The 23,100-nt window shown below is 46.1% G+C and overlaps 11 non-coding genes and 2 pseudogenes across 11 annotated transcripts; 10 read left to right on the forward strand and 3 right to left on the reverse strand.

Annotated features, from left to right (window-relative positions):
• Positions 1 to 1,398: 1,398 nt before the first annotated feature.
• On the forward strand, positions 1,399 to 1,472 carry trnai-aau (transfer RNA isoleucine (anticodon AAU)). The gene has a single exon. It is a non-coding gene; the product is annotated as a tRNA-Ile (tRNA).
• A 1,270-nt stretch (positions 1,473 to 2,742) lies between these two features.
• Positions 2,743 to 2,824, forward strand: trnas-aga (transfer RNA serine (anticodon AGA)). Its single transcript has one exon. It is a non-coding gene; the product is annotated as a tRNA-Ser (tRNA).
• Positions 2,825 to 3,037: 213 nt separating this feature from the next.
• Positions 3,038 to 3,108, forward strand: trnag-gcc (transfer RNA glycine (anticodon GCC)). Its single transcript has one exon. It is a non-coding gene; the product is annotated as a tRNA-Gly (tRNA).
• A 1,903-nt stretch (positions 3,109 to 5,011) lies between these two features.
• trnas-aga (transfer RNA serine (anticodon AGA)) lies at positions 5,012 to 5,093 on the forward strand. The gene has a single exon. It is a non-coding gene; the product is annotated as a tRNA-Ser (tRNA).
• Positions 5,094 to 5,306: 213 nt separating this feature from the next.
• Positions 5,307 to 5,377, forward strand: trnag-gcc (transfer RNA glycine (anticodon GCC)). Its single transcript has one exon. It is a non-coding gene; the product is annotated as a tRNA-Gly (tRNA).
• A 1,903-nt stretch (positions 5,378 to 7,280) lies between these two features.
• trnas-aga (transfer RNA serine (anticodon AGA)) lies at positions 7,281 to 7,362 on the forward strand. The gene has a single exon. It is a non-coding gene; the product is annotated as a tRNA-Ser (tRNA).
• An 843-nt stretch (positions 7,363 to 8,205) lies between these two features.
• trnai-aau (transfer RNA isoleucine (anticodon AAU)) lies at positions 8,206 to 8,279 on the forward strand. Its single transcript has one exon. It is a non-coding gene; the product is annotated as a tRNA-Ile (tRNA).
• Positions 8,280 to 9,844: 1,565 nt separating this feature from the next.
• Positions 9,845 to 9,915, forward strand: trnag-gcc (transfer RNA glycine (anticodon GCC)). The gene has a single exon. It is a non-coding gene; the product is annotated as a tRNA-Gly (tRNA).
• Positions 9,916 to 15,358: 5,443 nt separating this feature from the next.
• On the reverse strand, positions 15,359 to 15,500 carry LOC138231412 (U4 spliceosomal RNA). Its single transcript, XR_011186665.1, has one exon. It is a non-coding gene; the product is annotated as a U4 spliceosomal RNA (small nuclear RNA).
• Positions 15,501 to 16,792: 1,292 nt separating this feature from the next.
• LOC138231498 (5S ribosomal RNA) lies at positions 16,793 to 16,911 on the forward strand. Its single transcript, XR_011186749.1, has one exon. It is a non-coding gene; the product is annotated as a 5S ribosomal RNA (ribosomal RNA).
• Positions 16,912 to 17,547: 636 nt separating this feature from the next.
• On the reverse strand, positions 17,548 to 17,728 carry LOC138231401 (U1 spliceosomal RNA; annotated as a pseudogene).
• Positions 17,729 to 21,498: 3,770 nt separating this feature from the next.
• Positions 21,499 to 21,639, forward strand: LOC138231393 (U1 spliceosomal RNA; annotated as a pseudogene).
• A 1,168-nt stretch (positions 21,640 to 22,807) lies between these two features.
• trnar-acg (transfer RNA arginine (anticodon ACG)) lies at positions 22,808 to 22,880 on the reverse strand. Its single transcript has one exon. It is a non-coding gene; the product is annotated as a tRNA-Arg (tRNA).
• Between the last annotated feature and the right edge of the window lie 220 nt (positions 22,881 to 23,100).

A 23,100-nucleotide genomic window follows, 5' to 3' on the forward strand; every position in this document is an offset into this window, starting at 1 on the left:
CCGGCGTGCAGTGCTAGGATGACGTACAATACCGCTTGGGCACGTAACGGTGTTATATGCAAGTGCGGGACGTGAGGGTTTTCGTTTGTTCGTTTTGTTTTGCTCTGCTTTGCTTTGTTTTGCTTTCCATCGCGTGGGTAAGAGCGTAAATAAAAAGGCGATTCCTGCGTCTACCACTAATGTAAGAGCTATTTCAAGTGCGACGTGGTGCGGCTTTTCAAATGCTTGTGGGCATTTCTCTGTTGTTGATTCTTTTTTTGTGTGTAACAAAGTGGCATTTTCATGTCCGGACGGGGAGACTTTATCATTCCGACATGAAGCCACCCTTAAGTCCTCTGAGGCGTGTCTGTCTGCAAGGCTTGTATTTTGGAAATGTTTTTTTGAAACGGAGAACGACTTTGAAATAGGCTTCCGCCGGCGCCTCGCGATCCAGGTAAGATTGTAGCAAGAACGCAGCGGCAGTGGGGCTTGCTGTAGTCGTGGCCGAGTGGTTAAGGCGATGGACTAGAAAGTCATTGGGGTCTCCCCGCGCAGGTTCGAATCCTGCCGACTACGTTATCCGCCTCCAGTCGGTGTGTTTCGGCGCAAGCAAAGAAGCGCGCCTCTTTGCTGTTCCTGGTGGTTTTAAAACGCCCAATCGCTTGTACCCGCTGCCTTGGAAATAAGTTCTTCAGCGTCCGCGAATGGCATTTTGCAGCTGGAAGCAGATGTCGACGCGTTTTGCACAGAGCACCAAAAAAGCGTCTTTTTTGAAGGCCCAGGCACTGAGCATTGGTGGTTCAGTGGTAGAAATCTCGCCTGCCACGCGGGAGGCTCGGGTTCGATTCCCGGCCAATGCAGTGGCTTTTGCAGCGAGCGGCTCCATCACTTGCATCCCCTTGCAACTCGCAACTCAAAAAACCCACTGAAGCTAAGCAGGTGTGAGCCAGGTCAGTACCCGGATGAGGGTGAGCTACAGGGGAAAACAAAGCTTCCAGCTGGAAGCGGTGTTAATGGTGCCGGCGGTGGGGCGCTCACCCTGAGGTCTGTGCGGGTCCCAATGCCCCAGTATAGTGACGGAGATGCTGTGTTGTAAAAGGGCGCTGTCTTTTGGATGAGATGTAAAACCGAGGTCACAGCGCTCTGTGGTCATTCAAAATGACCACCAAAACCTTTGACAAAAGCTCTTGGTAATTGATGGTCTTCAATAATGCTTCTCCTTTAGGTACATTTTAAATCAGCTGAAAAATGCTGTGAAATGGGGGGGCACTTCAGGCCAGTGTAGGATTTGGGTTACAAGAACCATGAAACTGCACGAGAAAGCCCGTACACTGAATTACACGGCTTTCTATTCAAAGGAGGACAAAAGAAATTCCCTGAGTTCGATTTTTTGCAGCACAGAGAGGAGCACTGTTGTGAGGCCGGTTAGCTCAGTTGGTTCGAGCGTGGTGCTAATAACGCCAAGGTCACGGGTTCGAACCCCGTACTGGCCAGGTCCTTTTCTCCTCTCTTACCAAAGCTGTTAGGTTCCTTTCCGTGGTGAGAGGGGTTGTCATGCAACGCTGCCACATAGTGCCGACAGACAAGAGTGTTGCGGGAGAAGAGAAAAGTGTTTGAAGATTTAAGAGTGTCTTAGGTGGAGCCAAAATCAAGTGTCACAAATACAAGTGGGAGGATTTCCAATGTTTAATATGGTAAAAATAAGCGGAAGTTATCTGCCGGTCCGGCACAGTCTGCCATGCTTTTGTCATATACTGTAAAGTGGTGTCGAACTGGGTGTCGAACTGGAGCCTCACCATTTGCATATGTGAGGCTCCAGTTATACGTCGAGTGTCACATTAAATGACAAAAATGAAGAGAGTTAAAGCAGCTGGAGAGGTTTTCTTACAACTTTTGAGCTGACACAGTTTTGGAAAATGTTTCCTTCACGCTGCACTGTACAACATAGGCAGCCAAGAGTCTCCAAAACAAAACAGAATTGACAGATAGGAGAAAATTCCCACTCATCCTGAAGTTCCCAAAATCCAGCACTGAGCGTAAACAAAGTGTCTAAGTAGCGTGGGAATGCTAACCCTAACCCTAGCTGGAGTTTGAGCAATCCAGCACTGAGCGTAAAAAGATGAGTCAAAGTAACGTCTAATCGGATTAGTTTCCTTAGAGCTGGTTCAGAGTCTGCTCAAGAGTTTACCTTTCACACATGCGCAAAGAAGAATGTTGGGGGTGCACGCTTCAAGGCGCCTTACAGCTGTAGGGAGTGATTCGAGACGATTCGTGGCGTGTGCTCGTTCCCATATACCGTACGCCCCGGGGTGCAGTGCTAGGATGATGTACAATACCGCTTGGGCACGTAACGGCGTTATACGCAAGGTTTTCGTTTGTTCGTTTTGTTTTGCTCTGCTTTGCTTTGTTTTGCTTTCCATCGCATTGGTAAGAGCGTAAATAAAAAGGCGATTCCTGCGTCTACCACTAATGTAAGAGCTATTTCAAGTGCGACGTGGTGCGGCTTTTCAAATGCTTGTGGGCATTTCTCTGTTGTTGATTCTTTTTTTGTGTGTAACAAAGTGGCATTTTCATGTCCGGACGGGGAGACTTTATCATTCCGACATGAAGCCACCCTTAAGTCCTCTGAGGCGTGTCTGTCTGCAAGGCTTGTATTTTGGAAATGTTTGTTTGAAACGGAGAACGACTTTGAAATAGGCTTCCGCCGGCGCCTCGCGATCCAGGTAAGATTGTAGCAAGAACGCAGCGGCAGTGGGGCTTGCTGTAGTCGTGGCCGAGTGGTTAAGGCGATGGACTAGAAATCCATTGGGGTCTCCCCGCGCAGGTTCGAATCTTGCCGACTACGTTATCCGCCTCCAGTCGGTGTGTTTCGGCGCAAGCAAAGAAGCGCGCCTCTTTGCTGTTCCTGGTGGTTTTAAAACGCCCAATCGCTTGTACCCGCTGCCTTGGAAATAAGTTCTTCAGCGTCCGCGAATGGCATTTTGCAGCTGGAAGCAGATGTCGACGCGTTTTGCACAGAGCACCAAAAAAGCGTCTTTTTTGAAGGCCCAGGCACTGAGCATTGGTGGTTCAGTGGTAGAATTCTCGCCTGCCACGCGGGAGGCTCGGGTTCGATTCCCGGCCAATGCAGTGGCTTTTGCAGCGAGCGGCTCCATCACTTGCATCCCCTTGCAACTCGCAACTCAAAAAACCCACTGAAGCTAAGCAGGTGTGAGCCAGGTCAGTACCCGGATGAGGGTGAGCTACAGGGGAAAACAAAGCTTCCAGCTGGAAGCGGTGTTAATGGTGCCGGCGGTGGGGCGCTCACCCTGAGGTCTGTGCGGGTCCCAATGCCCCAGTATAGTGACGGAGATGCTGTGTTGTAAAAGGGCGCTGTCTTTTGGATGAGATGTAAAACCGAGGTCACAGCGCTCTGTGGTCATTCAAAATGACCACCAAAACCTTTGACAAAAGCTCTTGGTAATTGATGGTCTTCAATAATGCTTCTCCTTTAGGTACATTTTAAATCAGCTGAAAAATGCTGTGAAATGGGGGGGCACTTCAGGCCAGTGTAGGATTTGGGTTACAAGAACCATGAAACTGCACGAGAAAGCCCGTACACTGAATTACACGGCTTTCTATTCAAAGGAGGACAAAAGAAATTCCCTGAGTTCGATTTTTTGCAGCACAGAGAGGAGCACTGTTGTGAGGCCGGTTAGCTCAGTTGGTTCGAGCGTGGTGCTAATAACGCCAAGGTCACGGGTTCGAGCCCCGTACTGGCAAGGTCCTTTTCTCCTCTCTTACCAAAGCTGTTAGGTTCCTTTCCGTGGTGAGAGGGGTTGTCATGCAACGCTGCCACATAGTGCCGACAGACAAGAGTGTTGCGGGAGAAGAGAAAAGTGTTTGAAGATTTAAGAGTGTCTTAGGTGGAGCCAAAATCAAGTGTCACAAATACAAGTGGGAGGATTTCCAATGTTTAATATGGTAAAAATAAGCGGAAGTTATCTGCCGGTCCGGCACAGTCTGCCATGCTTTTGTCATATACTGTAAAGTGGTGTCGAACTGGGTGTCGAACTGGAGCCTCACCATTTGCATATGTGAGGCTCCAGTTATACATCGAGTGTCACATTAAATGACAAAAATGAAGAGAGTTAAAGCAGCTGGAGAGGTTTTCTTACAACTTTTGAGCTGACACAGTTTTGGAAAATGTTTCCTTCACGCTGCACTGTACAACATAGGCAGCCAAGAGTCTCCAAAACAAAACAGAATTGACAGATAGGAGAAAATTCCCACTCATCCTGAAGTTCCCAAAATCCAGCACTGAGCGTAAACAAAGTGTCTAAGTAGCGTGGGAATGCTAACCCTAACCCTAGCTGGAGTTTGAGCAATCCAGCACTGAGCGTAAAAAGATGAGTCAAAGTAACGTCTAATCGGATTAGTTTCCTTAGAGCTGGTTCAGAGTCTGCTCAAGAGTTTACCTTTCACACATGCGCAAAGAAGAATGTTGGGGGTGCACGCTTCAAGGCGCCTTACAGCTGTAGGGAGTGATTTGAGACGATTCGTGGCGTGTGCTCGTTCCCATATACCGTATGCCCCGGGGTGCAGTGCTAGGATGATGTACAATACCGCTTGGGCACGTAACGGCGTTATACGCAAGGTTTTCGTTTGTTCGTTTTGTTTTGCTCTGCTTTGCTTTGTTTTGCTTTCCATCGCGTTGGTAAGAGCGTAAATAAAAAGGCGATTCCTGCGTCTACCACTAATGTAAGAGCTATTTCAAGTGCGACGTGGTGCGGCTTTTCAAATGCTTGTGGGCATTTCTCTGTTGTTGATTCTTTTTTTGTGTGTAACAAAGTGGCATTTTCATGTCCGGACGGGGAGACTTTATCATTCCGACATGAAGCCACCCTTAAGTCCTCTGAGGCGTGTCTGTCTGCAAGGCTTGTATTTTGGAAATGTTTGTTTGAAACGGAGAACGACTTTGAAATAGGCTTCCGCCGGCGCCTCGCGATCCAGGTAAGATTGTAGCAAGAACGCAGCGGCAGTGGGGCTTGCTGTAGTCGTGGCCGAGTGGTTAAGGCGATGGACTAGAAATCCATTGGGGTCTCCCCGCGCAGGTTCGAATCCTGCCGACTACGTTATCCGCCTCCAGTCGGTGTGTTTCGGCGCAAGCAAAGAAGCGCGCCTCTTTGCTGTTCCTGGTGGTTTTAAAACGCCCAATCGCTTGTACCCGCTGCCTTGGAAATAAGTTCTTCAGCGTCCGCGAATGGCATTTTGCAGCTGGAAGCAGATGTCGACGCGTTTTGCACAGAGCACCAAAAAAGCGTCTTTTTTGAAGGCCCAGGCACTGAGCATTGGTGGTTCAGTGGTAGAATTCTCGCCTGCCACGCGGGAGGCTCGGGTTCGATTCCCGGCCAATGCAGTGGCTTTTGCAGCGAGCGGCTCCATCACTTGCATCCCCTTGCAACTCGCAACTCAAAAAACCCACTGAAGCTAAGCAGGTGTGAGCCAGGTCAGTACCCGGATGAGGGTGAGCTACAGGGGAAAACAAAGCTTCCAGGTGGAAGCGGTGTTAATGGTGCCGGCGGTGGGGCGCTCACCCTGAGGTCTGTGCGGGTCCCAATGCCCCAGTATAGTGACGGAGATGCTGTGTTGTAAAAGGGCGCTGTCTTTTGGATGAGATGTAAAACCGAGGTCACAGCGCTCTGTGGTCATTCAAAATGACCACCAAAACCTTTGACAAAAGCTCTTGGTAATTGATGGTCTTCAATAATGCTTCTCCTTTAGGTACATTTTAAATCAGCTGAAAAATGCTGTGAAATGGGGGGGCACTTCAGGCCAGTGTAGGATTTGGGTTACAAGAACCATGAAACTGCACGAGAAAGCCCGTACACTGAATTACACGGCTTTCTATTCAAAGGAGGACAAAAGAAATTCCCTGAGTTCGATTTTTTGCAGCACAGAGAGGAGCAGTGTTGTGAGGCCGGTTAGCTCAGTTGGTTCGAGCGTGGTGCTAATAACGCCAAGGTCACGGGTTCGAGCCCCGTACTGGCAAGGTCCTTTTCTCCTCTCTTACCAAAGCTGTTAGGTTCCTTTCCGTGGTGAGAGGGGTTGTCATGCAACGCTGCCACATAGTGCCGACAGACAAGAGTGTTGCGGGAGAAGAGAAAAGTGTTTGAAGATTTAAGAGTGTCTTAGGTGGAGCCAAAATCAAGTGTCACAAATACAAGTGGGAGGATTTCCAATGTTTAATATGGTAAAAATAAGCGGAAGTTATCTGCCGGTCCGGCACAGTCTGCCATGCTTTTGTCATATACTGTAAAGTGGTGTCGAACTGGGTGTCGAACTGGAGCCTCACCATTTGCATATGTGAGGCTCCAGTTATACATCGAGTGTCACATTAAATGACAAAAATGAAGAGAGTTAAAGCAGCTGGAGAGGTTTTCTTACAACTTTTGAGCTGACACAGTTTTGGAAAATGTTTCCTTCACGCTGCACTGTACAACATAGGCAGCCAAGAGTCTCCAAAACAAAACAGAATTGACAGATAGGAGAAAATTCCCACTCATCCTGAAGTTCCCAAAATCCAGCACTGAGCGTAAACAAAGTGTCTAAGTAGCGTGGGAATGCTAACCCTAACCCTAGCTGGAGTTTGAGCAATCCAGCACTGAGCGTAAAAAGATGAGTCAAAGTAACGTCTAATCGGATTAGTTTCCTTAGAGCTGGTTCAGAGTCTGCTCAAGAGTTTACCTTTCACACATGCGCAAAGAAGAATGTTGGGGGTGCACGCTTCAAGGCGCCTTACAGCTGTAGGGAGTGATTTGAGACGATTCGTGGCGTGTGCTCGTTCCCATATACCGTATGCCCCGGGGTGCAGTGCTAGGATGATGTACAATACCGCTTGGGCACGTAACGGCGTTATACGCAAGGTTTTCGTTTGTTCGTTTTGTTTTGCTCTGCTTTGCTTTGTTTTGCTTTCCATCGCGTTGGTAAGAGCGTAAATAAAAAGGCGATTCCTGCGTCTACCACTAATGTAAGAGCTATTTCAAGTGCGACGTGGTGCGGCTTTTCAAATGCTTGTGGGCATTTCTCTGTTGTTGATTCTTTTTTTGTGTGTAACAAAGTGGCATTTTCATGTCCGGACGGGGAGACTTTATCATTCCGACATGAAGCCACCCTTAAGTCCTCTGAGGCGTGTCTGTCTGCAAGGCTTGTATTTTGGAAATGTTTGTTTGAAACGGAGAACGACTTTGAAATAGGCTTCCGCCGGCGCCTCGCGATCCAGGTAAGATTGTAGCAAGAATGCAGCGGCAGTGGGGCTTGCTGTAGTCGTGGCCGAGTGGTTAAGGCGATGGACTAGAAATCCATTGGGGTCTCCCCGCGCAGGTTCGAATCCTGCCGACTACGTTATCTGCCTCCAGTCGGTGTGTTTCGGCGCAAGCAAAGAAGCGTGCCTCTTTGCTGTTCCTGGTGGTTTTAAAACGCCCAATCGCTTGTACCCGCTGCCTTGGAAATAAGTTCTTCAGCGTCCGCAAATGGCATTTTGCAGCTGGAAGCAGATGTCGACGCGTTTTGCACAGAGCACCAAAAAAGCGTCTTTTTTGAAGGCCCAGGCACTGAGCATTGGTGGTTCAGTGGTAGAATTCTCGCCTGCCACACGGGAGGCTTGGGTTCGATTCCCGGCCAATGCAGTGGCTTTTTCAGCGAGCGGCTCCGTCACTTGCATCCCCTTGCAACTCGCAACTCAAAAAACCCACTGAAGCTAAGCAGGTGTGAGCCAGGTCAGTACCCGGATGAGGGTGAGCTACAGGGAAAAACAAAGCTTCCAGCTGGAAGCGGTGTTAATGGTGCCGGCGGTGGGGCGCTCACCCTGAGGTCTGTGCGGGTCCCAATGCCCCAGTATAGTGACGGAGATGCTGTGTTGTAAAAGGGCGCTGTCTTTTGGATGAGATGTAAAACCGAGGTCACAGCGCTCTGTGGTCATTCAAAATGACCACCAAAACCTTTGACAAAAGCTCTTGGTAATTGATGGTCTTCAATAATGCTTCTCCTTTAGGTACATTTTAAATCAGCTGAAAAATGCTGTGAAATGGGGGGGCACTTCAGGCCAGTGTAGGATTTGGGTTACAAGAACCATGAAACTGCACGAGAAAGCCCGTACACTGAATTACACGGCTTTCTATTCAAAGGAGGACAAAAGAAATTCCCTGAGTTCGATTTTTTGCAGCACAGAGAGGAGCACTGTTGTGAGGCCGGTTAGCTCAGTTGGTTCGAGCGTGGTGCTAATAACGCCAAGGTCACGGGTTTGAGTCCCGTACTGGCCAGGTCCTTTTCTCCTCTCTTACCAAAGCTGTTAGGTTCCTTTCCGTGGTGAGAGGGGTTGTCATGCAACGCTGCCACATAGTGCCGACAGACAAGAGTGTTGCGGGAGAAGAGAAAAGTGTTTGAAGATTTAAGAGTGTCTTAGGTGGAGCCAAAATCAAGTGTCACAAATACAAGTGGGAGGATTTCCAATGTTTAATATGGTAAAAATAAGCGGAAGTTATCTGCCGGTCCGGCACAGTCTGCCATGCTTTTGTCATATACTGTAAAGTGGTGTCGAACTGGGTGTCGAACTGGAGCCTCACCATTTGCATATGTGAGGCTCCAGTTATACATCGAGTGTCACATTAAATGACAAAAATGAAGAGAGTTAAAGCAGCTGGAGAGGTTTTCTTACAACTTTTGAGCTGACACAGTTTTGGAAAATGTTTCCTTCACGCTGCACTGTACAACATAGGCAGCCAAGAGTCTCCAAAACAAAACAGAATTGACAGATAGGAGAAAATTCCCACTCATCCTGAAGTTCCCAAAATCCAGCACTGAGCGTAAACAAAGTGTCTAAGTAGCGTGGGAATGCTAACCCTAACCCTAGCTGGAGTTTGAGCAATCCAGCACTGAGCGTAAAAAGATGAGTCAAAGTAACGTCTAATCGGATTAGTTTCCTTAGAGCTGGTTCAGAGTCTGCTCAAGAGTTTACCTTTCACACATGCGCAAAGAAGAATGTTGGGGGTGCACGCTTCAAGGCGCCTTACAGCTGTAGGGAGTGATTTGAGACGATTCGTGGCGTGTGCTCGTTCCCATATACCGTATGCCCCGGGGTGCAGTGCTAGGATGATGTACAATACCGCTTGGGCACGTAACGGCGTTATACGCAAGGTTTTCGTTTGTTCGTTTTGTTTTGCTCTGCTTTGCTTTGTTTTGCTTTCCATCGCGTTGGTAAGAGCGTAAATAAAAAGGCGATTCCTGCGTCTACCACTAATGTAAGAGCTATTTCAAGTGCGACGTGGTGCGGCTTTTCAAATGCTTGTGGGCATTTCTCTGTTGTTGATTCTTTTTTTGTGTGTAACAAAGTGGCATTTTCATGTCCGGACGGGGAGACTTTATCATTCCGACATGAAGCCACCCTTAAGTCCTCTGAGGCGTGTCTGTCTGCAAGGCTTGTATTTTGGAAATGTTTTTTTGAAACGGAGAACGACTTTGAAATAGGCTTCCGCAGGCGCCTCGCGATCCAGGTAAGATTGTAGCAAGAACGCAGCGGCAGTGGGGCTTGCTGTAGTCGTGGCTGAGTGGTTAAGGCAATGGACTAGAAATCCATTGGGGTTTCCCCGCACAGGTTCCAATCCTGCCGACTACGTTGTCCGCTTTCAGTTGGTGTGTTTCGGCACAAGCAAAGAAGCGCGCCTCTTTGCTGTTCCTGGTGGTTTTAAAACGCCCAATCGCTTGTACCCGCTGCCTTAGAAATAAGTTCTTCAGCGTCCGCAAATGGCATTTTGCAGCTGGAAGCAGATGTCGACGCGTTTTGCACAGAGCACCAAAAAAGCATCTTTTTTGAAGGCCCAGGCACTGAGCATTGGTGGTTCAGTGGTAGAATTCTCGCCTGCCACGCGGGAGGCTCGGGTTCGATTCCCGGCCAATGCAGTGGCTTTTGCAGCGAGCGGCTCCATCACTTGCATCCCCTTGCAACTCGCAACTGAAAACCCACTGAAGCTAAGCAGGTGTGAGCCAGGTCAGTACCTGGATGAGGATGAGCTACAGGGAAAAACAAAGCTTCCAGCTGGAAGCGGTGTTAATGGTGCCGGCGGGGGGGCGCTCACCCTGAGGTCTGTGCGGGTCCCAATGCCCCAGTATAGTGACGGAGATGCTGTGTTGTAAAAGGGCGCTGTCTTTTGGATGAGATGTAAAACCGAGGTCACAGCGCTCTGTGGTCATTCAAAATGACCACCAAAACCTTTGACAAAAGCTATTGGTAATTGATGGTCTTCAATAATGCTTCTCCTTTAGGTACATTTTAAATCAGCTGAAAAATGCTGTGAAATGGGGGGGCACTTCAGGCCAGTGTAGGATTTGGGTTACAAGAACCATGAAACTGCACGAGAAAGCCCGTACACTGATTACACGGCTTTCTATTCAAAGGAGGACAAAAGAAATTCCCTGAGTTTGATTTTTTGCAGCACAGAGAGGAGCACTGTCGTGAGGCTGGTTAGCTCAGTTGGTTAGAGCGTGGTGCTAATAACGCCAAGGTCGCGGGTTTGAGCCCTGTACGGGCCAGGTCTAGATCCAGGTCCCTGTTTGTGAAACAGGCAAATGACTGTCTCAGGGGCCCATTCCTCATTCTCAAGACACATGTATGCAGTATGTACACCGTGCATTGAGCAATAGGGACTGAATACACCACAGGTAAGGTTAGAAGTCATTCTGAGGTGCCACATGTGAGGGATACAGCTAGGCATCCGAAATGTAGGGTTTGAGACCCTTCAGGAGTACTGCATCCTTTGAGACAGACCCGTGCATGTTAAACAAATGATCATTTCTTTCGGCATTAGGGACTAAATATACTAAACATATGATGCTAAAATGTTATTTTCACATATATTAATGTAATAAATGATTGCTTATGCTTTAGAAACAAATCTAATTAAAATAAAAGCTTAAGTTTTGTATTTATCTTGTACCATAGAACATGATTTTCTTTGTATTTCAAGCCCACAAAGTGTCCAAATGACGCACTACATGATATAAGGAAGATTATCACATGCATATCGGTATTATCTTTCTTATGAAAATGCATTCCTTTCATTACCTTTTACTTTTTAAAATGAACTCAAATTGAGTATAATGTAATAATTTAAGTAGAATAGATTCTAATAATATAATGATCCAGTGTTTTGCACTACTTCACTGCTTCACTGCTCTATGCCATCTGGAAATAAATCCTCAGACTGCTTACTGCCCTGGGCATGTACCAATAAATTAAAGGAGCACATCTGTTTATCACTGCGTTGAAGCAGGAGACACACAGTCTCTGCAAACACATCCTAGATACAGTGTTCCAGCACCTTTGACCTCATCCAGAACATATCATTTCTTGAAAGGGATTGCTGTCCGAATGCACATCTGAATCCCAAACAGAATCTCTAGTAAAATACGATCATTTGTGAAACAGGCAAATGACTGTCTCAGGGGCCCATTCCTCATTGTCAGACACAGGTATGGAATGCTTTCACCGTGCATTGAGCAATAGGGATTAAAAACACCGCAGGTAAGGTTAGATGTCATGTTCTATGCTCATTTCTTTCAGCATTAGGGACTAAATATACTAAACGTATGATGCTAAAATGTTATTTTCACATATATTAATGTAATAAATGATTGCTTATGCTTTATAAACAAATCTAATTAAAATAAAAGCTTAAGTTTTGTATTTATCTTGTACCATAGAACATGATTTGCTTTGTATTTCAAGCCCACAAAGTGTCCAAATGTTCTATGATCATTTCTTTCAGCATTAGGGACTAAATATACCAAACGTATGATGCTAAAATCCTGAAAAAAGGATGTGCTCCATCTCGTCAGTAGATTGGATTCCAAAACTGATTTGGGTCAATATACATTACCTTTGAAATTAAAGTACAGTCTACTGTAGGGAACCATCAACTTAGAAAGCATTGGCCTTCCCTGGGGGTCAGGTAGGTGCAAAAGATAAACCTTTATCCTATCTTTATCTTAAGATAAGTGGCCAAGCAGTATTTTTCCAAGTTTCACCAAGCACATCATGTTGCCATAGTAGACAAAGTTCTATAAAATGTTAAATAACTTTTAAAAAAAGTATCTTGGTCTTACAGTACTGTACAAGGTGAATTAAACTGTCCCTGGTAAGAAAAAGTAATTAGAAGCATCTCAGAAACTTTATCTCTAGAAACATTAGCTGTTTTATATCATGTAATTTAGTGTGATGTTGTCAGAATTCAAGGACATTATCACACACAGAAATTGGTTCAGTTAAATCTAAAAAACACAGCTAAACATGGGTTTAAATGTAACAGAAGTCTTACCTCTTGTCAAAAGATTTAATTCAAGAAGCGATGTAATAAATGATTGCTTATGCTTTATAAAGAAATCTAATTAAAATAAAAGCTTAAGTTTTGTATTTATCTTGTACCATAGAACATGATTTTCTTTGTATTTGAAGCCCACAAAGTGTCCAAATGATGCACTACATGATATAAGGAAGATTATCACATGCATATCGGTATTATCTTTCTTATGAAAATGCATTCCTTTCATTACCTTTTACTTTTTAAAATGAACTCAAATTGTGTATAATGTAATAATTTAAGTAGAATAGATTCAGGTAGGAAATATAGAGTCATGATGTTTATGGCTGACATCATTTCACATGGGTGAATTTTAAGCTAAGAAATAAAAACATTTACAATGAAGATACCATTGCTTAATTTTAAATGCCTTTAAAAAATAAATACCTCCTGAGAATAATTTGCCACTCCCAGATCCTTGGTAAGGTACTGTTTGAATCCAATCAGGAGAGGAGCATCCAGGGAGTGCTTTCTATAGAGTCCAGCTTGGGCCACTCTCTTCCGGCCTGCTGATACTTTTTAACTACTCAGGGCCTGTAAGGATATAAAACACCGGTTTAAACATTTTATACCTATAAGACAAATTAGAATTTTAGTAAAAAATAGATACATCTGAAAAATAAAAAGTCTTACTGCTGATAGAGTTCTTCAGAGCTCACATCTTCCCCTTCCTTATCCGCTTCTGTTTCAGTTTCTAGAGCAGCCTCTGGCATCTCTTCCTCCTGGACTGCGGCCTCTTGCTCAGGGCCGCTGGAATGCAGGTAGATTCTTTTCAACATGCTTTTACATAATATGTTGTAACAATGATTTCAAAAAGAAACTACAGAAGCCTTACAGATTAAAAATATCTCACCTTGCCAATGTGTCTTCAGGCTTCCCATGTACAAAAAGGCCCAAGGACTCTAGCAGTCTTACAACCACTATCCTGTTTGCCTCACCAGACACGATCTCTATTCTGTGGTAATCCACGATGACCCCGTTCTTCAGGTGATTCATCATGTCCTCCCTCGCCTGTTGAGAGGCCATCCTGATGTTTTCTGCCGTGGCGTGCTTCATACACACCCTCTTCAAGTGAGTAGGAAGCTGATCAAGAGTATTCAGGCACATCTTGCACACCAGGGGAATCCTCGCGGGTTTCCTTTGAAAATAAATAATACCATCTGTGTATAGAAACAAGCTAAGACTGATTTCTTAAATTATCCTTAATTTTCTCTCTCATAGTTTGAGCATAATGATTTTATTGCATTTATATAAGAATTGCTCATTGCTCCTAAATAAATAATGGTTTCATAAAAAAGTGAACACTTGGTCTCAGTCACAGACTTTCCAATAGAAGCCATTGTGGAGTTCAGCAACTGCAGGTCCTAGAAGTGGGGAAGGAATTTTAAAAGAGAAATTGAATTACAATACAGAAGGAATGGCTGAGGGATCACTGAAATATATATATACAAATTCCAAAGACTGAGTCCATATAGAAACAACTACCTTTCATTTTCAGTATAAGAAAAAAAAAACATTATCTTCCAAAGCATCATAAAATTGTCCCTTCTTCCAGACTCTACTTCTCTCTTGTAGTAGTATAGCAGACCTTTCCAGGTGAGCAGATCACAGAGTCCGAAATGAGCTTCCTCCATCAAGCAAAGTACCTGAACATGACTCTGTCTTCATAAAAGTGCCCCTGTAATAAAGAAATTAAATCCGAAATCAAGAGGGCAGTTGCCTACTGAAATACAAGAAGTCATCAATTTTAACCTAGCAACACATTAAAGGCTGCATCTATACAAGTACGATTCTAGAAATGCTCACCAGATTACGTTTTAAGAAGGAACTGCGCCTCAGGTTCCGCCGAGATCTTAACTCGGATGGCAGGATTCAGAGTCCGGAGTGCGGACTGATGGCGCACGGAGGGTCCATATACTGTGGATCCCTCAGTGATCTTCCGCGTATTCAAACCGTTAGCGTGTGACTCCCCTGTCCCCGTGACCTCTTTGCTCTGCTCTCTCCTCTGTGCAGCTGAGCCCGACTCACGGTAAAATGGAAAAAAATATGCCCTCGACGTGAGATTTATTCTGGAGCGAGCCAGTGTTGCGCATAGCTGCCTTCAAAGCAGTTAACCCAGGTTCAATTCCCGGCCAACGCAGTTGCGAATGTTTTCAAATGCTGTCATGAGCCTTGGATTGTGACTAGCAAAGCGAAGCCTTTTGAAAGAGCTAAAGCACTGCAAAACGGAATTGAAGGAGAATCTTACAGGGGATTCTGAGCAGTGTCTGCATACATGCAGTCAGATAAAGGTGCTGAAAGCTTGAGCTACTCTCAATGTCATGCTGCCCTTCCCCGGAGTAAATCTGTTACATTGAAAGAATGCTTCTGGCAGGTTCAAAAAGGGACCCTTGTTAATTGGAGAAATCAATGATTTCGAATGAATTCTGTATGCGTTAAAAGACAGCTATACACAGAAAACATGCAGGACACTGCTCATGATGTTTCCCGAGCCGAAACACAGTGCGTTTTTCCAAGCCATTTGACAAAGCCCACCCACTGAAAACTGCAGCAGATCGTGTAAAGACGTTCAACTTTGTAACTACTGCACGCACAGGAAGCAGAATAAATTCCTCTTTTCAAACTGTCAAAGGTTTGCTTTGCGAACGCTGCAAGACATCGCACAATCTCTTTTGAATGGGGACAAACGATTTCTTATGGGGCGCAGTAAGTACAGACGTTTAAAATGCTCCACTCATGCCGACGATGCAGCATGAAGAAGCGCAACCTAACGTTTGACAGACAAAAGCCAGACGCCGCTACGAGCAATATGAAATCATACTGACAGCACACGGCGTTTCGCGCTGACTCAAAAGTAATCTCGACAGACGCTGTTCTCTGCATAAAGCTGAAAGAGCTAAAGAGCGTTTCTGTTGACACGTAACAAGCTCGTTTCTTTCTACCATGATATCACCGTGACCAAATCTGTCTTTAAACACCTTGCTCAGTCTCTGACGAGACTGTCAAAAATTGCTTTCGCCGATTGTATTGCAAACCGGCGGAAGCGGGGTATTGGGAAAAGTTTTCAACTAGCAATAATCGCGCCTCGGCTAAACCTCACAGGCTACGATACTGCCACTGCGCAAAGCTGACGGTTGCCAGGCAACCGCGGGGATCCTATGGAAATCGTTATCGATCGTCTCATGGCATGTCGTTGCTATAACGCTTCATATTTGTCGTCTTCTTCTTCTTCTAGCTTGAGGTTTTGAAGAATTTCATGACAGACAAGGGCTCCGTTGGGAACAAAGGGCGTTGTGAGAAAACCGTTGCTTATTTTCAGCAGCAGAAATACAACCCTTTAAATACAAGATGACAGAACAATGACGAAGGGCATGCCGGGAGGAACTCATGCACTACAGAGGAAAGGGGGCGGGCACGTACAGTTCACATTCAAGCCACAAGAACTCTTCTCGGATGTTGCACAAACAAATCCTAACGTCCTGAAAGCATTGCAGCATGTTTGTGTCCCACTTCCCGTGGCTGCGGGACGACTGACACGAACGGACAAACACAATCTGTGGCGTTTAGCGTGACATAGTCTTGCAGGCATCGTGCTGTCTCACTGCAATATTATACCGCTGGAGGAAACAGTCCATCTGGCCATGAAACTCATTTGAACGTCTAGCTACAACAACTAACAATATCATGATTTATTCAGGATGTGTGGAATCAGCACGTCCCGGAGACAGCTTCCGAAATCGTGAGCATTCTCTGGTGGTAGGGGCGTTCAAGATGGCGCTCAGGTGGGAGGTAAAGTTTAGTGGTTGGGGAGTTTTTTTGAGTTTTTCATGACCTGAATGTTAATTTTTGCTTTTTTTGACTACAGAAAAATAAGGACTTAACACTAGTTGTTTAAACTTCAGTTATAATTGAAAGAAAAAAAAACGATTTTTTTTTAGGTTTAAAAAGTCCGATATGAGTAACACTGGGAAAAGAAAAGAGAGTGCTGGGTCTTCGAAGGAGAACTCTAAGATACCTCAATCGTATATGTATAGCACTACAAAAAAATCGATGGCAACTAAAGGGAAAAGTGAAGCAGCTGCAGGGGCAGCAAGAGGGCGGAGGCGCCGTGCGCCCGGCCGACGTGTTGGACCGGTGCGCTTTACGTGCTGAAATAAACACGCGACAGCCCCGAAATGTTTCCAGAGTGCTGTGCACTGAAGACTTGCCTGGTGCTCCTCCGTGCAGATTGTTTGTCCTCCTCCAGTGCAGGACGAGCCAACACAAGGGAGCGCATTCGCCAACATCCAGGCACGCAATGCGATTTGGAAAGCAGCTCCTTTCCAAAGAGTTGCACACGAACGATCCTTCAGTCCCGCTCGGGGGGCACGGAACCCCCGCCACACACAGCTTCAAGTAGCGAGTCAGGCGCCAGGGGTTTCGCTTACGGCCACACCACCCTGAACATGCCCGATCTCGTCTGATCTCGGAAGCTAAGCAGCGTCGGGCCTGGTTAGTACTTGGATGGGAGACTGCCTGGGAATACCAGGTGCTGTAAGCTTTTGCTCTCCCGGCCAGCAGGGGTCGCCGTTGGTGCCGTAGGCTTTGGGAGGAAAACCTGCAGGATGGAAAGGTGATCTATAGCCTCATCTCTAGAGATGTTTTGTTGCTGTGGCATGTGTGTGACCCATATTCAAAAAAAAAAACCCGTCTGTAAAACGAATATCGAAGCTGCCTCTAAATCTGCAAATGAAGATGAGTCGATAAACCACTCGTTTTTCGTATAACTAGACATATATTCATTTGTTACCAATTTCATTCATTGAGCATGGATACAATAGAGGTACAGCCATTCACTGTTTGACATGTCTGCACTGGTACAGAACCCAGCAATCAGAAAACGGGTGAAACTGTCTTTAGACTCAGCATACAGTACCGAGGCCCCCCATGACCAAATAAAGGCTAACCTCGATAATCAGCCTAAAGAACGCAGACTACAGCAAAACGACTGACTTTGAAAAGGGAATGAACGTCCGGAAGGAGTAGTGGAACTAGCTTGAGATGCTTCTCCGGACCCCTAACTAAAAGCCAGCGAGAACCAGCAGCGGCGTCCACTCCTGTCGAACCGGGATCCTTCCGCAGCCACGCAGCTCGTGGTGTCCTAACCCTCCCGTATCTGATTTTGGACCAAGCACATCAGGGGAGAGCGCGAACCCAGTCCCCCACTACCAGAAATTATGCAGTCGAGATTCCCACATTTGGGGAATTCACAGGGGTCAGCACAGCCGGAGTGCAAAAATGACTCTGTTTTCTCCCCGAGCGAGGAGGAAGGAGAGCATGGCGATGGGGACAGCTGGAACCCCTCCACCCCTCCCTCTACCCCCTTCCTTGAAATGGACTCCGTGAACGCTTTTACTGCTGCCACCCTGATGAAGGCTCATTCAGAGGATGGCTGGCAGGAAATTGGTAAGAAGAAAAAGAAAAAGAAGAAGGTAACAGGTGAGACCGAAGAGAAATGTGTTTTGTAAAGACTGGTTCCACTTTCTTATGTAATATGGCTCTAAACATAATTTCTCTTAACACCAGAGGTATCAATGACAGAGTGAAATGCCAGTCTGTCTTTGATTACCTCCAGCAGAGAGAGGGAGATGTGTTGATGTTGCAGGAGTGTGCTTTAGCCTATCAAGAGAGGTATAAAAGCTTTGAAGATAGGTGGGATAAAGGGCCTTCTGTTTGGTCAGGGGACAATAACAACAGAGCCTCTGGCGTGGCCATTCTTTTCAAAGGATGGGCTTTCAAATTGAAAAGTATTCAGAGGGTCATAGATGGCAGGTTGCTGTGTGTGGATGTGGAATGGGGGACCGTTAACCTGCGGCTAATCAATGTGTATTGTCCTACTGATGTGGGAGGAAGGGTGGAGCTACTCAAGGCACTCTCTCCCCTATTGTTAAGTAGCACAGACGTGATAGTGGGAGGGGATTTTAATTGTATCTTAGAGCACACAGACAGGCAGTCTAGCTCTCCGATAAAATTGGATTCCAGCTCACTGGCCCTGCAAAACTTAGTTCAAGACTTTAAACTCTCAGACACATATAGATGTATATATCCCACAACAGCAGGATATACATGGTCAGGGAGGAATAGCAGCTCCAGAATTGACTATTGCTTTGTCTCAGAGAGAGTGAAAGTTGTTGGGGTCACTCTTCAGCCTGTCTTCTTCTCAGATCATCAGGCTTTAGGGTGTAGAGTGGAACTCCAGGGCGGGACTGTCTTTGGCCCAGGCCTCTGGAAACTCAACACAAAGCTGCTAGAGAACGAGGGGGTTGTATCCCGCTACAAGGAGAAACTATCACAGTGGCTGTCCTTGCAGTGTCTGTACGGGTCAGTAGGAGAGTGGTGGGAGGAGGTGAAGGTGTGGACAAAGGCCTTTTTCATGGCTGAGGGAAGGAAGGCTGCTGCCAGACGGAGAGGAGTGCTAGCCAGGAAACAGAGGCAGCTGCAGCGTCTCTACACGATGCTGCACAGTGGCTTCGATGTGCTCGAGGATATCACCCTTTTAAAAAGGACATCCGGAGCATAGCCGAAGAAAGTAGTCGAGGAGTGCTGTTAAGAAGCAGAGTGCAGTTCTTGGAAGAAAATGAGAAGTGTACTCGCTTCTTTTTCAGGAAAGTGGTAGGCTCCAAGTCTGTCATGGAAAGTGTAGTTGATGAGGAGGGACGAGAGAGAACAGAGCCGAGTGCTATCCTCTCCTGCACCGAGGCCTTCTACTCAAGACTGTACAGCTCTACAGAGGTAAAGGATGAAGAAATTCATTTTTTTACCTCAAAGCTAGAAAACGTTTTGAGTGAAGAAGATAGGGAAGTACTTGAGAGGGATTTGACAGTAGAAGAGCTGAGACAGGCTATGGAGAGCTTACAGAAGGGGAAAACTCCGGGTGCTGACGGGCTCCCTAAAGAATTTTATTGCACCTTTTGGGATCTGCTTCAGGATCCGCTACTGCTCCTATTCGAGGAAAGCTATAAGACAGAATTGCTGCCTGACTCCTTAAGAGAAGGCACTATCTCTCTCTTGTTTAAGAAAGGAGCAAAGAATGACATAAAGAACTGGAGACCCCTCAGCCTCTTAGGCGTGGACACTAAGATCCTGCGCCTACAAAATGTAGTGGCCTCACTGGTAGGGAAAGAACAGACTTGTGGGATAGCAGGACGCCTGATGAGCGACAACCTGGCCTTGTTGAGGGATGTTTGTCTGTACTCAGAGGATCGCTCCCTCCCTCTGTGCATTTTAGGTGTAGACCTAGAAAAGGCCTTTGACCGCCTAAACCGGCAGTACTTAACATCGGTACTTGAGCACATGAATTTTGGCCCCATCATGAGAAAGTGGATTAACCTGCTGTACACAGGTAGCAACAGCAGAGTAATGGTTAATGGCAATAGATCACGCCCCTTTGAAGTCTGTTCAGAGGTGAGGCAGGCCTGCCCATTATCCCCCTTGTTATTCGTTTTGGCTATGGAGCCCTTAGCCTTTGCCTTGCGCCAGGATCAGGCCATTAATCGGATACCAGTGCCTGGAAGTGGGGGAGGAGAGGTAAAGACATCTCTATACATGGATGACGTCACCCTGCTCCTCTCTGACAATGCCTCAATTAGCAGAGCTCTGCAGTGCTGTGATCGTTTCTCTTTGGCTTCATCCGCAAAAATTAACAAATCTAAGAGTGAGATTTTTTATCAGAACTGGAGGGAGCCAAAAGAAGGACATGATCTCAGGCTGCAAGAGAAGAGAATTAAGGTCCTGGGGGTGTATTTTGGAGAAGAGATGGGAACAGTAAATTGGCAGAACAAATTGCCAATCTTAAACAAAAAACTGATGCAATGGAAGGACCGAGACCTCACCATGACAGGGAAGGTGCTGGTCATCAAAGCCGAGCTCTTGCCTGTCTTGAATTTTCTGGCTTCTACCTTCCCAATCCCACACCGTGTTGCAGCGGTGCTGAGGAGATTGATGTTTCAATTTCTATGGGGTGGGAAGCAGGAAAGACTCAGAAGGGAAATAATGTACAGGCCGCTACCCTCAGGGGGGAAGTCTGTCCCAGATATTGCTACGAAGCTGCTGTGCATTTTCCTGGCCTCTGTGCTGAGAGGCTTTGCAACAGCACCTGCAGCGCGTACCTGGACTTATTTTTCCAGGCTCTGGGTAGGTAGGGAGGAGTTCAGAGTGTGGGGTGTCAGACCCAAGCTGGACGTCCCACTCTCTGACACATGCCCTGCAATTTATGGGACAGTTAAAAGTTTTCTAAGATCTCACCCAATTGGCCATATTCCCCTCCGAGATGTCAGCGTCCAAAAACTGGAAGATTTCGTTGCACCCCAGAACAATAGGCAGACCCCTGTGGGCATTTTAACATCAGCCCAAACAAGGAAGGTGTGGAGACACACATCCTCTAAATTTCTGTGCAACATTAACAGAGATTTAGCCTGGAGTGTCTTCCACCAGTGCTTACCGGTACGAACTTTCTTGTACCGTAGGGGCCTCACCCCCAGCCCTCGCTACGTTAGGGTGGGCTGCGGCGAGGAGGAGACTGTGACCCATCTCCTGTGGTCCTGTTTTTTTGCTAAGGCCTTCTGGGCACAGTTTGAAGATTGGTTGCAGGCTCTCTTGCCCCAATTTACCCTGACCGCTGCTTTCGTCATATACGGCATCTCTCCTGTCAAACTTCCTCCCGACGTGTTTGACAGGATCTGGGCCGTGGTGAACAGTGGGAAAGACGCCCTGTGGAGAGTGAGGAACATGGGGCTGTTCAAAGGCATCGAGGTCCCAGTCAAGGCAGCAGGTAGCCTGGCCCTGTTCATCACCCGAGAGAACTATTACCTCAGAGATCTGTGGAGAGAAGGGAGGGAGGAAGCAGAAAATCTGTGGGAAATAGAGAGCATAGGTCAATATCTCAAGAAACTGTGAAAAACATTATCATGTTTAAGTAAAGAATGTGATTTGCACCAGAAAAAAAGAAAATTGTTGCTATGTAACTGTTACCGTGTCAAAATGTAATGAGATGTGATCATATATACTGTTTTAAGTATGTATATTAATGTAAAGCTTTCTGATTTGTGATGTCCTGTATTTTTTTGTGAAAAGAAAATAAAGTTCTTAAAAATCGAAATCGAATCGGTTCACCCAGGGCGAGGCTCGGCCGTTGCACTCCGGCTGTGCTGACCCCTGCGAATTCCCCAAATGTGGGAATCTCGACTGCATAATTTCTGGTAGTGGGGGACTGCGTTCGTGCTCTCCCCTGATGTGCATGGTCCAAAATCAGATACGGGAGGGTTAGGACACCACGAACTGCGTGGCTGCGGAAGGATCCCGGTTCGAAAGGAGTCGACGCCGCTGCTGGTTCTCGGTGGCTTTTAGTTAGGGGTCCGGAGAAGCATCTCAAGCTAGTTCCACTACTCCTTCCGGACGTTCATTCCCTTTTCAAAGTCAGTCGTTTTGCTGTAGTCTGCGTTCTTTAGGCTGATTATCGAGGTTAGCCTTTATTTGGTCATGGGTGGCCTCGGTACTGTATGCTGAGTCTAAAGACAGTTTCACCCCTTTTTTTAATTGCTAGGTTCTGTAGGTTCTGTACCAGACATGTCAAACAGTGAATTGCTGTACCTCTATTGTACCCGTGCTCAATGAATGAAATCAGTAACAAATGAATATATGTCTAGTTATACGAAAAACAAGTGGTATATCGACTCATCTTCATTTGCAGATTTAGAGGCAGCTTCGATATTTTTTTTTTAATATGGGTCACACACATGCCACAGCAACAAAACATCTCTAGAGATGAGGCTATAGATCACCTTTCCATCCTGCAGGTTTTCCTCCCAAAGCCTACGGCACCAACGTATGCTATTGCAGACACCAACGTTGCCTAGATAGAAAACCGAAATAGCCGTGGGTTTGCTTGCTGGTCTGAAGGATCTCTCTTCGAATCTCTATCATTTGTCAATGGAAGTAAAAGGCACTGCAATCTCATACATTCAGAATCAAACCCGCAGCTGTTGTTCGACTTTATTTCTTGACTAATTACATCTGAGTGTCGCATGAGCAGTTACATAAACTTGTCTGGTATATTTGAACACAAATGCCGTTCTTCAATTAAAACTAACAGTACATTGTCAGGGACATTCAGTTCTATACAAACAAGAGACAGACAAGAGAATATTTCTACCGTTCATGTGGACTACGTGTTGACTTACTGATCGGAATAATTGAAAAGTTCAGGCTCATAGCCGATGCAGTGCGTGCTAATTAGAACAGCAACGCTGAGCTCTCAGCACCGTACTGAGGCCAGGTGTTTTTCTAAAGCTGTCAGGTGCAGTTCATTTACATGAAGGAAATCTCTTACTGGGTACGATTACAATGCAGTAAGTAGCACAGACTAATTAGGGAGTAGCCCGATGCGTTTAAAAACGACCCGAGCCAGGCAGGAGTCGAACCTGCAATCTCCTGATCCGTAGTCAGACGCGTTATCCATTGCGCCACTGGCCCCGGTGTGACACTGCAGGACTGTAACCCAGTGAGATCAGCACTGCAACTAGTAAAATATTATCCCCGGTCCATTCTTTTCCAAAAGTGAGAAACACCTGTTTTCTACATTTTGTCTGTTTTAAAACCATATCTCTTTAAACCAAACCAAGAGTCTGTCTTTTGCACTGATATTCTGATTCATTTCGATTTCAAAGAAAAAAAAAACATTATCTTCCAAAGC

The sequence above is a fragment of the Lepisosteus oculatus genome, unplaced genomic scaffold (genome assembly GCF_040954835.1).
Source record: "Lepisosteus oculatus isolate fLepOcu1 unplaced genomic scaffold, fLepOcu1.hap2 HAP2_SCAFFOLD_60, whole genome shotgun sequence".
NCBI classification, from domain to species: Eukaryota; Metazoa; Chordata; class Actinopteri; order Semionotiformes; family Lepisosteidae; genus Lepisosteus; species Lepisosteus oculatus.